Source organism: Lichenostomus cassidix, chromosome 2, assembly GCF_008360975.1.
Source record: "Lichenostomus cassidix isolate B80296 chromosome 2, HeHo_3.0, whole genome shotgun sequence".
Classification (NCBI taxonomy): domain Eukaryota; kingdom Metazoa; phylum Chordata; class Aves; order Passeriformes; family Meliphagidae; genus Lichenostomus; species Lichenostomus cassidix.
In genome coordinates this window covers 120,021,303-120,035,794 of record NC_139482.1, presented here as the reverse complement: position 1 = coordinate 120,035,794, position 14,492 = coordinate 120,021,303, and the positions used below count along the sequence as shown (strand labels likewise).

The 14,492-nt window shown below is 43.1% G+C and overlaps 2 long non-coding RNA genes across 3 annotated transcripts in view; one reads left to right on the top strand and one right to left on the bottom strand.

Annotated features, from left to right (window-relative positions):
* LOC146442129 (uncharacterized) overlaps nucleotides 1–14,492 on the top strand; it is a 38,442-nt gene that overhangs the window by 3,689 nt on the left and 20,261 nt on the right. The gene's annotated exons all lie outside the window — the stretch shown is intronic.
* LOC146442130 (uncharacterized) lies at nucleotides 1,772–13,363 on the bottom strand. Of its 2 annotated transcripts, XR_014850156.1 has the most exons (3): nucleotides 13,278–13,363; nucleotides 7,804–11,104; nucleotides 1,772–2,196 (listed from the first exon to the last, which is right to left on the bottom strand). It is a non-coding gene; the product is annotated as an uncharacterized LOC146442130 (long non-coding RNA). The 2 variants fall into 2 exon arrangements; XR_014850155.1 differs by lacking the exon at nucleotides 1,772–2,196 and having other exon boundaries at nucleotides 7,526–11,104.

Below are 14,492 nucleotides of genomic sequence, written 5' to 3'. Positions count from 1 at the left end.
CCAGACAATATTACTCTTTTCTCTTACAAGTTTCACATTTTTTAACCTGATTTTTTATACTTTCTTAGTAATATGCTTTGAATTCTACATAAAAAGAACTGGTGATATAAACAGCCAGATCTTCCTGGCTGACAAATGTTTTACATATGACAAATACAAAACTAGCCAGGAGATGGTCTGGCTCTGAGCTCGTTTTCCATACTGTACAGACATCTTTTGATGTAAGAACCCCATATATATTTACTCAGAGCATCTGACACTTGAGATCAGGCTTTTATTGGTTCGAGGTACTCCAGGCTGTCAATCACAGCGAGGTGAGCCATTGTCCTCAGAGGTAATCTCACACCTCTCCCCACACAGAGGCATGATTGCAAAGCAAGAGTGGTGTCGCACATGCATTGGTGTAACACATGCAGAATACCACGAGATGCAGCACCAAGCAGCTCTCTCCTGCTTGCAGACAAAGATGGGCTGATGCTTCACAGGCTTAGAGGTGGTTCCTGGTACCTGCTGAGCCTCAACAGGCAGGTCTTGGTGTGTGCTTGGTGTGCTGAAATCGATGGTGGCCTGGTTTAGTATTCCACTGAGACCAGGTCCTCTGCAGTGGAGTGGAGGGTCCAGACACATTAAAGGAGATGCAGTAGCTCTGAGTGAGGAAGGGAATGGTCCTTCAAACTTATCAGATGGCTGTGGTGATCCTGCCAACAGCCCTGGGAGCATCTTAGTCCCATGACACAGCCAGCAGGCAAGGGAAAAATTCACTGGGAACAACTCTCCTCACCTTCTTTCTTCTGACCCTTGAGAATAAATGTGACATGGGACATCATCTTAGACCAGGAAAATAAAGCCTCTGGGTGCATTTCAGCTTCTCCTAACATCATTTCCAGACTGCAGCTATAGAATTTTATATTAGCTTTTGTACTGAATTGCCAGCAGAAATCCCAAGAGATGCAGTCTCAAAAGTATGCCTAAAGAGGGAATATGGTCTGGATGTAATTTAGCTGCCATTGCCCAGCAATTCCATAGATCTTTTTGACTTGTGACATTAAATATATAGAGCAAGCACATGAATGGATTAACATACACGGTCCTATAATTAGCTATGTTATTAAATTTGCTAAGTAGTTGGGGGGAAAGGGGCTTGTTTGCCATCTGTTTAAAAAGTATCTCTCTTTCCACTGAAATCTGGATATAAAAAACCCCAGACATGTGGGCATGACTGCCTTACATACATTACTGGGATTATTTCCCTTGAGTTAACCAAGACAAGCATGATTCATATACCAGTAGAATGTTGTGCAAAAATGTGCATAGCATTTTTTCACATAACGTTCCTTTTCCTCCCCATTATAAATTATGAATCATGTAAACATCATGAATTACAGAGTTTTGTTGGTCTGGGTTTTTTATTTTTTCACCATGACCCTAAAAACTACTTAATAGTAGTATGTAATTATACCAGGCAGTATGGTAATTCTTCCATGAAAATGATTTTTTAATTCTACTTTTGTCACTGTGTAACCACACAGTCATTTGCTTTAATTTCCCTAGAAAACTTGAAATAACCAAACTATGATTTTAGAACCCAGATACACACACACACACACACACACACACACACACACACATTTCCACTGACTTTGAATACAGAGCATGCTTGTATTGTGATAAAGAAAAATTGGCACTGGTTAGAAAAAATATGCATATTAATTATATTATTATTAGCCTCAGCTATGTGGAAATTGTTTAAAAGTATGAAAACAAGCTGAGCCCTAAATAGGTTAGAGTAAGACCCTGGTTCACGAACTCTTCAGTAGAGCTCTGTCACTCACTCAGGAGTCCCATGAAAGCTTGGATTGTGAGAGCACAAGAAAAGGACAGCATAAAAGAAGGAAAAAAACAACAAAAACCACCCAAACGGAAAGATTCCAGAGTATGGGAAGCCCTCCAAAAGTGTAACTGAGCAGTACTTTAAGCCAATATTTCTATGTAGAGCCTTACCTTTAAGCCACATTTCTTTAGAGTGATGAGCAAGCATTTGTGATTTCCAGTGAACCATTCACATCCGATTCTGCAACATGCAGACCGAATGTTGTATGAGCTTTTTTCTCAAATGGTGCATAGGATAGCAGTACAAAAGCACAGGTGAAAGCAAGGGAACCTGGATGAGCCGTTTTTCCATTTGCCTCAGGCTACCTGAAAGGATCTTCAGTTAATTCAGAGGCAGAGAGACCCACCTGAATATTATGAGTTTGGAGTTCATTCACACATCTGCAAGGATTAAATTTAAAAGTCACAATAAAGCAATGGAGAAGGCCCAGCATAAACCAATGGAGGAACATAAAGGGAAGGGAGCTGAAAGGTACATCAACACGCACAGTCTAACTCCAGGCTTCCCAAACAGTCATCGGAGAGGGTTAAGTTTTCAGCGTGGGTGCTCTGAGTCACTGCCTGGAGGAGCTCAAGAGGTGATTATTTATACAGCACATTAACCACACAGGACTATATAGGAGGTCTAAAGTTCAGAAGCTGAACATGAATACTCCCCAGAAGGTGTGGAGTTTGCATTTCTTTCTGTTTGCCACTATCCCCATGGTCCCTGTGAGCTTCTCCAAGCCACATTATAGAAGATGAAGAAACTTTCTAATTTACACCAGCCAGAAACAACTGCTATCAAGGAGCAAGACTAAACTTTCTTTTGCTGTGTCTTCCTCTCTGGTAGTGGTAAATATCAAATTATATGTGGGCTGTTTGTCCCTGCACAGAACAAAGTGGCCAAGATAAACTAGCTGGGTATCATTTGCACGCAAAAAAAAAAAAACCAAAAAATAAAGAAAATGAAAACTAAGAAAGAAACTCCCCACTAAGGACACTCATCCATCTGTTTTTCTTTAGGGATGCTTTAACATTAGCTAAATTTCACTTATTTACACCTGAAGAAGTTAAATGATCTTGTTCCCATGAACTCTCTTACAAATGCTGTCCTGGCCTGTGATTTATATAAAAGTAGCTGTTCCCTTAATTTTATTCACAATAGCTTCATTCTTACCGTATGAACCTGCTTTGTCAGTATTCGCTTTGATTTATGGAAGATTTCAAACTACCAAAATAACTATCCCTTTTCTTTTCATTAAAGCTAATCCCCACAAAGACACTTTCATCTGCTGATTAGTCATGCTTCAGCAATCCTTGCTAACCAGAGGCTAAGTTATTGATGTGTTAAAGATGTAATCGCAGAGATTCAAGACCACTGAAGAAAATTCAACGTGTTGTTTGACAGTGTCAGAATTTAGCAGTGTCTTGGCTTTTTGAACCAGGCTGGGTAGCACACACTCAGCAGCATGGTCAAATATCTTCAGTTAAGCTACAGGCAAGAAAGGCTGTGTTCAAGGAAGTGCTCAAATCCACACAGACATTGAAGATCATGAAAAGAAGGGGTAGGTGCTGCCGAAATACTTCAGGGAAGTCAGAGCCCCACTTCATTCACCATGAACAAACTAAATTTCAGTGTTTCTCTATGCTTCACCCAGCTTTTTAGGCCAAAGAGGCAACACATTTTGCATTATAAACTGTAAATGTAATTCATCATCATGGCTCATGTTTCCCCAGCCTTGTCTCATTTGAATGTTTATTTAGAAAGTACCTAAGCAAGGCCATCTTGTACTTTTTCATGCTCTGACCATTGTGAAACAGTAATTTCTTCCTGGCCATCACTTTCTCTAAGTAGTTTTACATTTAGACAATGACAAGTTCAAATACTAGAAGCACTTTCCCATGAACTGATTATCATTCCAAATGTTTAATTTAATAGTTTGTTGTGCTGTAGATGTGCTAAGGAGAATAAGGACTCATGGATCTCTAGAACCTAGAGCTAACAGAGGTCTTCAAGACTATCCCACCACCCAGTGAGGCAGCTTGAATTATGCTTCAGAAAAGGGGACATGGCAAGCCTCAACTGCCACTTCCAGCAGTCAGGACCTGTCTAACTCAGCTATGGTTGCCACTACATGACACGCAAGTTCATGAGAATACATCCTTGTCACAGCTACGCCACAACTTCCTCAGGTATATGTGTATTCATGGCTGATGCTTCAGTATCTTGAACTTAATAGCTGTGTGCTGTGTAAGAAGTTAAACATGAGTGAGACCTGCTCTAAATCCCGACTGACTTTACAACTGGCATGTAGAGGTCTCCAAGTAATAATCAGCTTAATTCTTGTGCAATCACCTTTTGGGACATAAACATACATTCGGCTGCCATTTACCCATAATCATCCAGCTATAATAAGAACCACTTCACTTGTGTCTTCATCTTTACTAATTGTAAATTAGTGACAGCAGGAGGCCACCATGGATGTCACAATCAGCCTGGGCTGGAAAATGGCTTAGCTGTTTTTGGGTAGTAAGGAACCTGAACAGATACATCCTGCTGAGCCTGAGCTGGCTGCCTTCTGGGCAAGGCCAAGTGTCACTGCATCATGTCCCCCTGCTGAAGGAGATGACAGCATGGAGACTCCTACACAGAGGCTCAAGTGGGCCCCAGCCCAAATGACACAATTGTGCCAGGACAGGAGCTGGGCTGGCTCTGTGCATCACAGAGCATCACAGCATCTGTGCACCAAAGCATCACAGCAGAAGTCCTGAATCCACTTTGTGCTGCTCCTCTCCCACGGCCCTGTTACACAAATAGCCAAGCACTGACTGCACTACGATGCCACTTTGTCCCATTTTCAAAACTGCTGCGTGGATGAGCCCACACTCCCTCATCACTCGTTCTGTTAGATGAGCTTCAGGCTGCTCCAGGTTTGGACCTTCTGTTCCACAATCTTAACATTGCTTTTATTTGACCTGGATCAGTACAGACATATGTCTTTCCTGTCTTCTGTCATTCAATCTGAAGTGCTCTTCACTGATAGACCTGGTCCTCATTTCCAGGCTTCACCCCTTCCTGTAATGTACTGTGATAGATGAATCATTGATGCTGCTTCTGCCATGTCCAGCATTGTGCTCATAGCCCTCCTTTGTGTCACTGTGCTTTTCACCACGGTTGACATTCACCCATATTATGTCAGTCTTCCTTATTCTGCAGCATAAACTCATCATCTGTCCTCACTGTTTACTAAATCTGTAAGCCAAATCAGAATCCCCCTTTCCTCATGGATATCAGCAGAGAGCAGTATGTACAGGGTTCGTGGAAGCCAGCTTTCTGCCTCCTTTATAGCAGCTGCTTCTTCATCTGGTGTATTTCTGGACAGACATCCTCCAGTTCCAGGGCAAATACTGCTCCTCAAGGAATGTTCTTGGAATCCTCTGGCTGAGCTTGGTCTGTGAGCCCAAATCCACTGAGCACATATAAATTAGTCCATTGTTAATTTGTGCTGGAAAGCCCTGCTGAGTATAGGAATATGCCAGGAGAACAAATCTCTGAGATCCTCTTTTCAATTGAAATGGCTTCTTCTCACTCACTTCATTTACCTTTCAGCTTTGTCCTTGCCAGCTAAGACTGATGACTGCTCCACACACCATATCAAAGATTTGCTCCATCTAGGCACAAATCACACTTGGAAGGGGCATTGAACTCTGGACCACAACTGGAGCTGGTCCTGCAGATTGCCTGCTGCATGATGCCCTGTGAGTTCTGTGTCAACCACTTGTTTGGTACTGTTACTATAAATAAAAATAAGAAAAATAAGCCAAATGAGCTTATTGAAGCCTTACCCCTCACTCATAGTAGAGTTTCGTATTATCTGCAGTTGGGACAGTCTGACCTTAGGCTGAATGGCAAATGAAAAAAACCTCACAGACTCTTTCAATGCTCAAATTAAATCAAGTCTGCTCTGATTTGTGTCAGGTTCACCACTCATATTTGTTTTGTGATTGCACATTTAAGGCATGGGTTTAGTTCCTATACCTCATGCAGCCTAAAGGGAAGACTTAAGAATTTGACTTCCCTTCTGAAATTCCTTTATTTCTTCACTTTTGAGAAATGATCAGTTACTGTGAGCAACTGATCAGATTAAAATGTACAAAATCACTCATAATCACTCACAATGTATATGTCAAATTCCAAGGAAATTAGGTTATTACTAGTGAAGAAAGACAGCACAGAGGAAAAGCATGTTTTCACTGTGACCTGGCAATTCACTGACTCAGAGACAGGCTATCTGTACCAGATCTGTGAAGCAATCCAGAATATTTCAACCAGCTGGGCTGGATAATGCTGACACACATGACACAGAGCCAATAGTTGTATCTCACAGAGGCTGTAACAGTCCTCAGTGTAACTAACAGGTGTTGTGTTGTTCCAGAGGCTTTCCATGATTCCGCCCTAGTTTAAGTGTAATGAAAAACAGTGTAGTTGGCATCCATATTGACTGACATAGACCCCTGATTTCTGTGAGTAACTGGGTACTGATTACACAAGAAATCAGTTTGTGCAGCTCTTCAAGTGACTCTTCATCCCTATTGCAGAGCCTGGAAAATCACACATGGATGTGGTAAGGAGCATGTCTTGTTCCTTTAGCCCAGGCAGCATTTTCACCTGATAGTGAGACAAGCACCCAATTCCTTCACCTCTCTTTTTCAGATATCACTGAGAAAAAGCAATTGCTTCTTTCTGAAAGGACACCCTATTATTCAGTTTGCAAACACTGATACATATGCCTTTGCCAATGGGGATATGTATCAACCCATTCTCATCTTGTTACCCAGGATGATGTTACAGACATCCTGATAAGATCCTGACAAGATTTCTTGACAACAATATGGCCAGAAAGGTACCCATTAGGTGGCTTTCTATGCCTTCCTCTCTTCTTCTTCCAGGTAGTTTTCTTTATGGAGAGTTAACTTTCACCAGGAGGAGTCTTATCCTGTGGTGCAGGTGTCACTAGGAATAGTCAAAACCCAAACATCTTCAGGTGATACACAAATACAAGCCGAATGCTTCTGCTTTCACATGGCCTGGAACACAGCTAGCAGTTTCTCTGTGATGGCACCTGAAAAAGCACACCTGAGGAGCCCCAGGCTCAGAGTAAAATTTACCCATGCCAGACAAGCTACTTTCTCTGTTGAGCAAGAGAACAGGACATGTTCTTTGACCTCCTTGCGTGTTGTTTTTTTCCCCCAAAAGGTGTGAAGTTTGTCTCCTTTAGTTTTCTGGTATTTCTCCTGTAATCTTCCAAAACATGCTGGTAGTATGACTAATGAAGTGGGAGTGGGATTAGCAAAAATATTTTCACTTTTTCTGCCACCAGTAGCTCTATCTCTGCTAGTAACTCAAACTCTGCCAACCCTGAGACCTAGGGGCATGTTCTAGGTACTCCTGAGCTTTCTTCCTCACCAAAATGTGAGATAGGCTGATTCATTCTACCTATGGATCTAGCCCATGGCTTGTGCCATCTCCTGACACAGGCAGGAAAAATTTTAGGAGAATGTTACTTAACCAGAAATGTGCCAGAGACCTCAACAACAATTTAGCAACACAAACACATTTTGATGCCTGGGAACATTTTTTTTATACTATTCATTTATTTTTTCCATTGTATTCCTCAAAAAAACTTGAGGGCTTTTTAACTGCTTTCCAGTCAAAGTTCTCCTAGACCCAAGATGTAATTACTCAAGGGTAGTAATTCCTGGCAGGCAAAAGAAATCCTTCTGGAGAGCACTTTACAGACAATCTGCGTGACAGCACAGAGATTTTTATTTGTTTTTTTCAGGGCATATCCAACAATTGGTGGTATGGCTGGAAGTCATAACATTCTGCGCATGTTTGGAAGTCTATGGGACAGGAATTGCTGGTCTCACCTCTTGTTCATATTCTTTGGCTATTTATGGCACAGAAACTGTGTCTGGCTCTCGTGCAGACTTATGGAGAAGGTAGAGTGAATCATATTTGTAGTGTGAATGTGTCTTTCATTCCAGGATATTCTTTCACTGGAAGAGTTCATAACAACTGGCTGGGTCTAGGGAACGTAAATCAGGCATCATGCCATCTGTATAATTCCTGCTGTAACCTGTGAATTTACTAGTGAATTTATCTCTTTCATGTTCCCTGAAAAACAAAAACAGACTAAGTTATTTCAAGTGGGCATGTTGAAGCCTTGATGCTGTAAGTGCTACAGGGTAGTGTAAACCATCTCATTCTTTGACAGTGGCAGAAGTTCCTTAATGCTCATATGAATCCAGGAATGGATGGCAGCAAATGTTTTGTCTGGTGCCTCTTCATCAAAGTTAGAGGGATAGCTACAAGCTAGGGTGTTTCTACCTCCTCCACTTTCATTATTGCCTAGAGCAGAGTGCCAGAATAATTAGTTCATTGACAAAGAACTTTATGGCACTTTTCTTAGAAGATCTCGTATCCCGCACAAGGCAACAACTCACAGGTCTGAGTCCAAGTACAAGAGGGTATTCCAGGTGGGACTGGGAAAGAAAAAAGCCTGAATGTTGTATTATTGAAACTAGTTCATGTAGTCCATTTCCTCCACCAGAGTATCACCCACCAACCAAATGACTTTGGATTCACCTCATACACTCCCAATCAAGTGTACAGAACAGACAACATTCACAGTGTACATAAGTGTGATAAAATTCAGGTCTTATCTCCATGTCAAAGGGCCCCAGGCTGTGGATCACAAATGTAAATGAGTGCAGCTGAATGTTTTCCCATTTTTGCTTTTGTTTTTACCATGGGGTTTGAAGTGTCACATTCTGTAATATAACTTCCCTTTTCTAGTCACAAACAAACGACATCTGGCCACTTTCAATAATAAACTTGAAGAGAGGGGACATTTCCTTTCAGCTTGTTGGGCCCCTTCTTAACCTTCAAATTCCAATGAGAGCTGTGGAGAAAGAAAACTTTAAAAAAAATAATCCCCTAATGATTAAACTTACCGATGGAGAAAAACTTTGCTTCGAGCCTCTGAGTACAGTTTGCCTCACACAATCTCAAACATCCTGACACAGTTAATGCTTGAGGAGCTGTTTGCTGCTCCCACTCTCATTCTTACATCATACAGGAAACCCTTGCAGGAAATGAAAGTTTAGCCAGCCTTCTCCTCCCTCAACACCTTGGGCTTACAAGTCTAAGACAGAAAGCATACAAGGAAGAATTAAGGTGGGGTAAGAGCATTGGAGAGACAGGCCAGACACAGATAAATCACACACCTTGATTTTCATGTCTGGCACAACATTCAATTTTCTTTCTGGAAGTGCTTCTGTGAAATAATCTGGGTTTCACTGAGCAGGAAGTTTTCACTACCTATCCCACATGGGGACTTGTCATTCAGGGTTGTATAGGCTGAGTCTGCTTTGTGCTGTGTCACCTCAGTGGGCATTTTTAAGGGATTACAAATACCTCTCTTTCTTTTTAAGTGAAAGAATGGGCTCCCAGACCTTGATGTACCCCCAGCCTGAATATTCTTGTCACCCTAAGGATGTGGTGCAGCCCTTTGTTTGGATGGAAAGAGTGTGGTTTCAACCAGACTAGCCCAGCTCTTTCAAACTGGGAGCAGAGAATGGCTGAGGTTATCAAGATGAACAAAAGTTGCGGAAGGCATTGTGAGCAGAGGTAATGAAAAGCTCTTTTCTTCTTCTGTTCTTAGTCAACAGAAATACCAGACACATAATTTTAAAAGCTCAGGCCAAACCACTTCCAATGGTGCAACATGTAGTACAGAAGAGGCAATTTAGGGACTGTGGCTGGAATTGCAAGGCCTCCTCCTGATGATCTACAAGAGCTTCTTTCAGAGCCGATTCAGGACAAGGGAAAGATTCTGAATGGTTTTCCTATGGCCTGGATAGTGGCACCATCCCTACCACCACAGATAGTTAAAGGTTTTCTAGATAAATGTTTTTCTCTTTCTGCTAAAAACATGTTTATGTGGAAACTTATTTCTGTTGAAAGTATTGAAATGCTAAATGGAAATGCACTATATCTGCTTCTGGCTCTGCCTGCCTGCCCAGCCAGCTGGCTGCTCAGCTCCCTTCTAGCTCCCTTGGCAGGTGCAGGACTTCTGTCTTGCAAAGTGCTTGTAAAAGCACCTTTTGGTTCCAAAACACTAGGAAGTGCCACAGCAAGAGTTGTCTGTTTTTGTTAAAGCAATTGTACAGCTATTGCCAAAGCAAAGCTAATGGGGACTGCAGGAGCCAGGCAGAGATTCAAACTTCTGGACTGACATCATCACAATCTGAAACAAGAAAATTTACTTTGAAAAAAAGGTATGACACTTTCCCACAAACTCACAGTACAGCAGAAAGCCCTCCAGGTTTCTGTGGAATATGAGGCCTGCTTGTGATTCTTCTACCAAAAGGCACAGGCAAGGCACCCCAGCTCAGGTGGGTTCACCAGCACGACTGCTTCCTCTCAGGATGCCACAGACTGTGCCGTGCCCTTGTGGAGTGCAGCGCCTCCCAGATCTCTTTAAGTGCAGCCCTCTCCTTTGCAGGCAAGTTGCATTCCCCCAGACACTCCCTGGGAGCACATTTCTCTGCAGGAAAATGCAAGTGAACCTCTTGTGGTGCACGAAGGAAATGCTTTGCATTGATGCTGTCACATCCAACAGACACGGCCGGCTTTTGTCTTTTTGCTGGATGTGGCCCCTGGGGCTGCACAAGTCTCCAAGGCTCTCCTGTGATTTGTGGCGTGGCACTCTCTAAAGCAGTTAGGAACCGACAGCGCTGTTGTGCAGCCTGCAAGATTCTGGAATATTACCTGGTAACACGTGACAGGAAAAATCACCCAGGGAGGTGTGGCTGCCCTGTTGCTGTTGTTTACAGGGTTTGTGTCTTGGCATGCAGCCCAGTCACCCAACACCCTGCCAAAGAGCAGCCTCTGTACTAGCCTTGCTGCAAGAGCATACACCAGCAGTTTGGAAATGAGAAAATAACTGTAATATTCATGTCCATCTACAGAAGAGTCCTCCATGGGAGCAAGCAACAGGGCTGGCAAGCCTGCATCCATTGTGAGGCTCACAAAATCTCACTTCAAAACCCACAAACCTGAGATTTACACTATTACCATCATAGACTAGTCTCTTCCTCTGTGCCTTCGGAGGCTGTGATCTTCCATGGCTTGTGCTTCTCACAGCTTCTCTTCCTGCAAGGGCTTCTAGGAAAAAGAGTACAGAATCTCTGAGGTTGAGTCACAGCACGTGGCCACACTGTTCTATGGTGAGGCAAAGGAAAACACAGCAATGCTTGTTAGAGTCAGTCAACTCTAACCCCCTGACTCTGCCCCAGGACACAGAAGCTCAGGCCACGTCACTGAACATGGGCTGCTGACTTCAGAGCAGTTGTATACTGTTCCCATCTCCAGTTCAGAGGGGATGCTCTGGGAGTCAGCTCAGCTTTCTAGTCCATGAGAAGTTCACCCATAGTTTACATGTTCCAATATTTTCTTGGTGACTAACAGTGTTAGTGAACTCTAAGGAGAGCAATCTTTCTGCTGTTGGGTGACCAGCTTGTTTTGCAGGTCCCAGCCTCATCTCTGGCTCTCCCTGCTTGCAGCCTGTTGTCCAAACACCTCCTTTGTCCCTGAAACCCTGTGGTCCAGTGCTTTACAGCCTGTCCTACATCTTCCTGACCTGCTACAAAATCTCCTTCCAAAAGCAATCATTCATCAGTTTGTTCCTGATGAGACTCGTTGATCAAAGCAAAAATGTGTCTTCTTGTATTCGCCACTATCAGAGAATCCCACAAGGCGTGTCTGATGTGAGCACCCACGTTCCCAGCAGCCAGGCAAAAATTGTAATCATGATTAGATGCACACTGCCCCCAGAAAAGACCTTGGCTGGGGCTGGACACTTAGCTGGGGTCCCTCTGGGGTGGAAACACTGACTGTGTGTGGAGACAGAAGGAACACAGAGCTCACCATGGCATTTCTGGAGCCCCTGTGAAGAGCCCAGAGCAGAGAGCGCCTGCGGGCAAACACTCAGAGCTCCCTCCCGTCCACTTACAGCATGCAGGAACGTGGCTTGGAAAGTCACAGTGCAAGTACATTGCCTGACTGACACAGAAAAGTTTCTGTGTTTATGGAAAAATGACCAAAAACAAGGCCTGAGCGGATTCTTTCATAATCAAGATCATTTTCTCTCCCACAAGCAGGAAAGCAGAGGGGCGTTGTAAGAGAGGGAGATTTTGTTAAGCGGATTAACATATTAACTAAAAATAAAGATTGGACATATTTGGAATTCTAAGATAATCTTGCTTTTCTGGTGACAATAGAAATAACTCAAGCCTCCCTCTTCTGCTTTCTGCAGTGCTCCAATTCATTCTAGCCTGTTAATTCATGAGTTTATCTATATTGTACATAAAAAAGATACATCTATGCCTAGAGCACATGCTGACATTTGGGTCCAGATGATCTAGTGATTGGCATATTTTGATTCATCAACCCAATGCTGAATAGGTTACCAGAAGATTTATTTTGAAAGAAAAAAATTGGTCTTTTTTAATTTAATTACTTCAAATGTTTTCCCCATATAGCATATCCCTTTCATTTTGTCCATACAAACTCATGGGCCTAATCAGGGAGGGAATTTTTAAATATCCCCTGTAGCCTTCACTTAGCCTGAAGTGTCAAACCTCCCTGCCCTTCCAAAAGCAGTCTTGGTGCTGTGCTTGAGTCCATAGCAGTCTGAGCAGGGGAGATATCCCTTGGGGATAAGGGTGTCCCTCCTGAGGCTGTACTGTCTTGGCGTGGCCAGTTCCAGTCCTGGAGATTAATTTCAGCTGTCTTGGGTACCTACTGATGTGCTGTGTCCTGAATGGTGTCCACCATACAATGTGCAGGCACACGGGCTTTTGCCTTTCCTCACGATCATAGCTCCTGTTGGGCTTTTTTTTTGCTGCAAATACGTGTTTGACTAAGCAAGCTGATACACAGACCTTCAGTTTTTCCAGGCTCCTTATTACTGTGGCCCCCTCCCTCACATCAAACAGAGCAGTCTCACAGGTGGCTGGAGGATCACCCCAGGATGTTGGCCTGGGGGATTATCTATGGCATCCTTTTAGGAGAGTGCCCAGAAAGCCAACAGCTCCACAGGGTGGAGGGGACTCTGTGCCTTCACTGCCTGTGTTATCTCCAGCTTGTGTAAATGAAGGTAACTGGCTTATTTTCCCATCTGTCAGCCCTGAGGGGAGCCTTTTGGTGCACACACCCAGTGCAGACTTGGTGACCAATTTTACCACTGCAGTCCAAAGTTGTGAGGGTTTCAGACCCTCCTCTCCCAATCCAGTAGAGAGCACAAGATGGCCCATGGAGAATTATTTTGGCTACCCACCAGTGGCCCAGACTGGGTGCAGTGTGTCTGCTGACCAGCAAGCAACCATTTACCTTCCTGCTGGGGCAGATCTATCCTACGACTCCGATCTACCTCACTCTCCTACAGCTTAAAGTATTTTCTGCTTTTGATCTGCAAAGACAGCTGAAATCTCTCAAGAATTAATGGAAAATAAATGCCATAGCAATCTTCTGTAGGAACCTTGCAGTGGGTTTAGATGCATATGTGTGTGTGTTTATGTACACATACATGCACACACAGACTGCACCATTTCAGCAGGGGACTTTCTATTTTACATTCTTCTCGGGCTAACACTTGCACTTTAATACCAGATATCACTGTGAGACATAATGAGGGTCATTAAATGTATTTATTAGCTTATTAAAGTGAACTGCCTTCACTGTTGCAGCTGGCTTGTGTTTTATAGAAACCCCAGCAAATCCCCAAAGTCACACAACAGGAGCCCAACACACTTTAGCTGATGACAGAGTAAATATCAAATTTACTAGGGCTAGCAAGTGGCAAACACAGTTCTGGTATGTTATTTGAAAACCTGCCATGAGGCATAATACGTAATTCTCAGCTCATAAGGGTAGAGTTGATTTGGAAGGAAATATGAGAAGAATTTGATAGGATTTAGTAATATTTTCAGGGATACAGTTTAATTATAAACAGCCAGGAAGCTCTTAGATACTAGCTGTGGGTCTCAAATAACCATTAAAGGCAGAGGAAAAACTTCAGCTGGCTATATGAGCTGATCTGAAGTGGATTTTAATCATAACACAAGATAGATACACCTGAAGTGCTCACATCGTTAATGAAGTCTATATGGAAAATAAGTTTATATTTTGAGTTAAATTCAGAAAAGAACAGAAAGAGCCCCATGGGTACTGATGGTCTAAACAAGGTGAGTGCCCAGGTAAATGCATTTATGTTTTTTCACTAGGCAACCTTCCTTTCTCACAGGCTGTTGTCTGTGAAGCAGCTTTTTATCTTTTTGATTTTTGAGACATTAATGCTTCTTCTTTCACACTGGGGTTCCTCAACCTTCATTTCAAACACTTGGGGGACTGCAATCGCAGAGTATTCTCAGTGACCCAAGCACAGATGGAGGCAAGAATGGTGCCAGTGCAGGATGGGGTGCTGGTGCCCAGCACCTCCTCCCAGGAATTGTCTGGGGAAAACACTGCTGAGGAGTCCAGCTGCAGTGAAGCC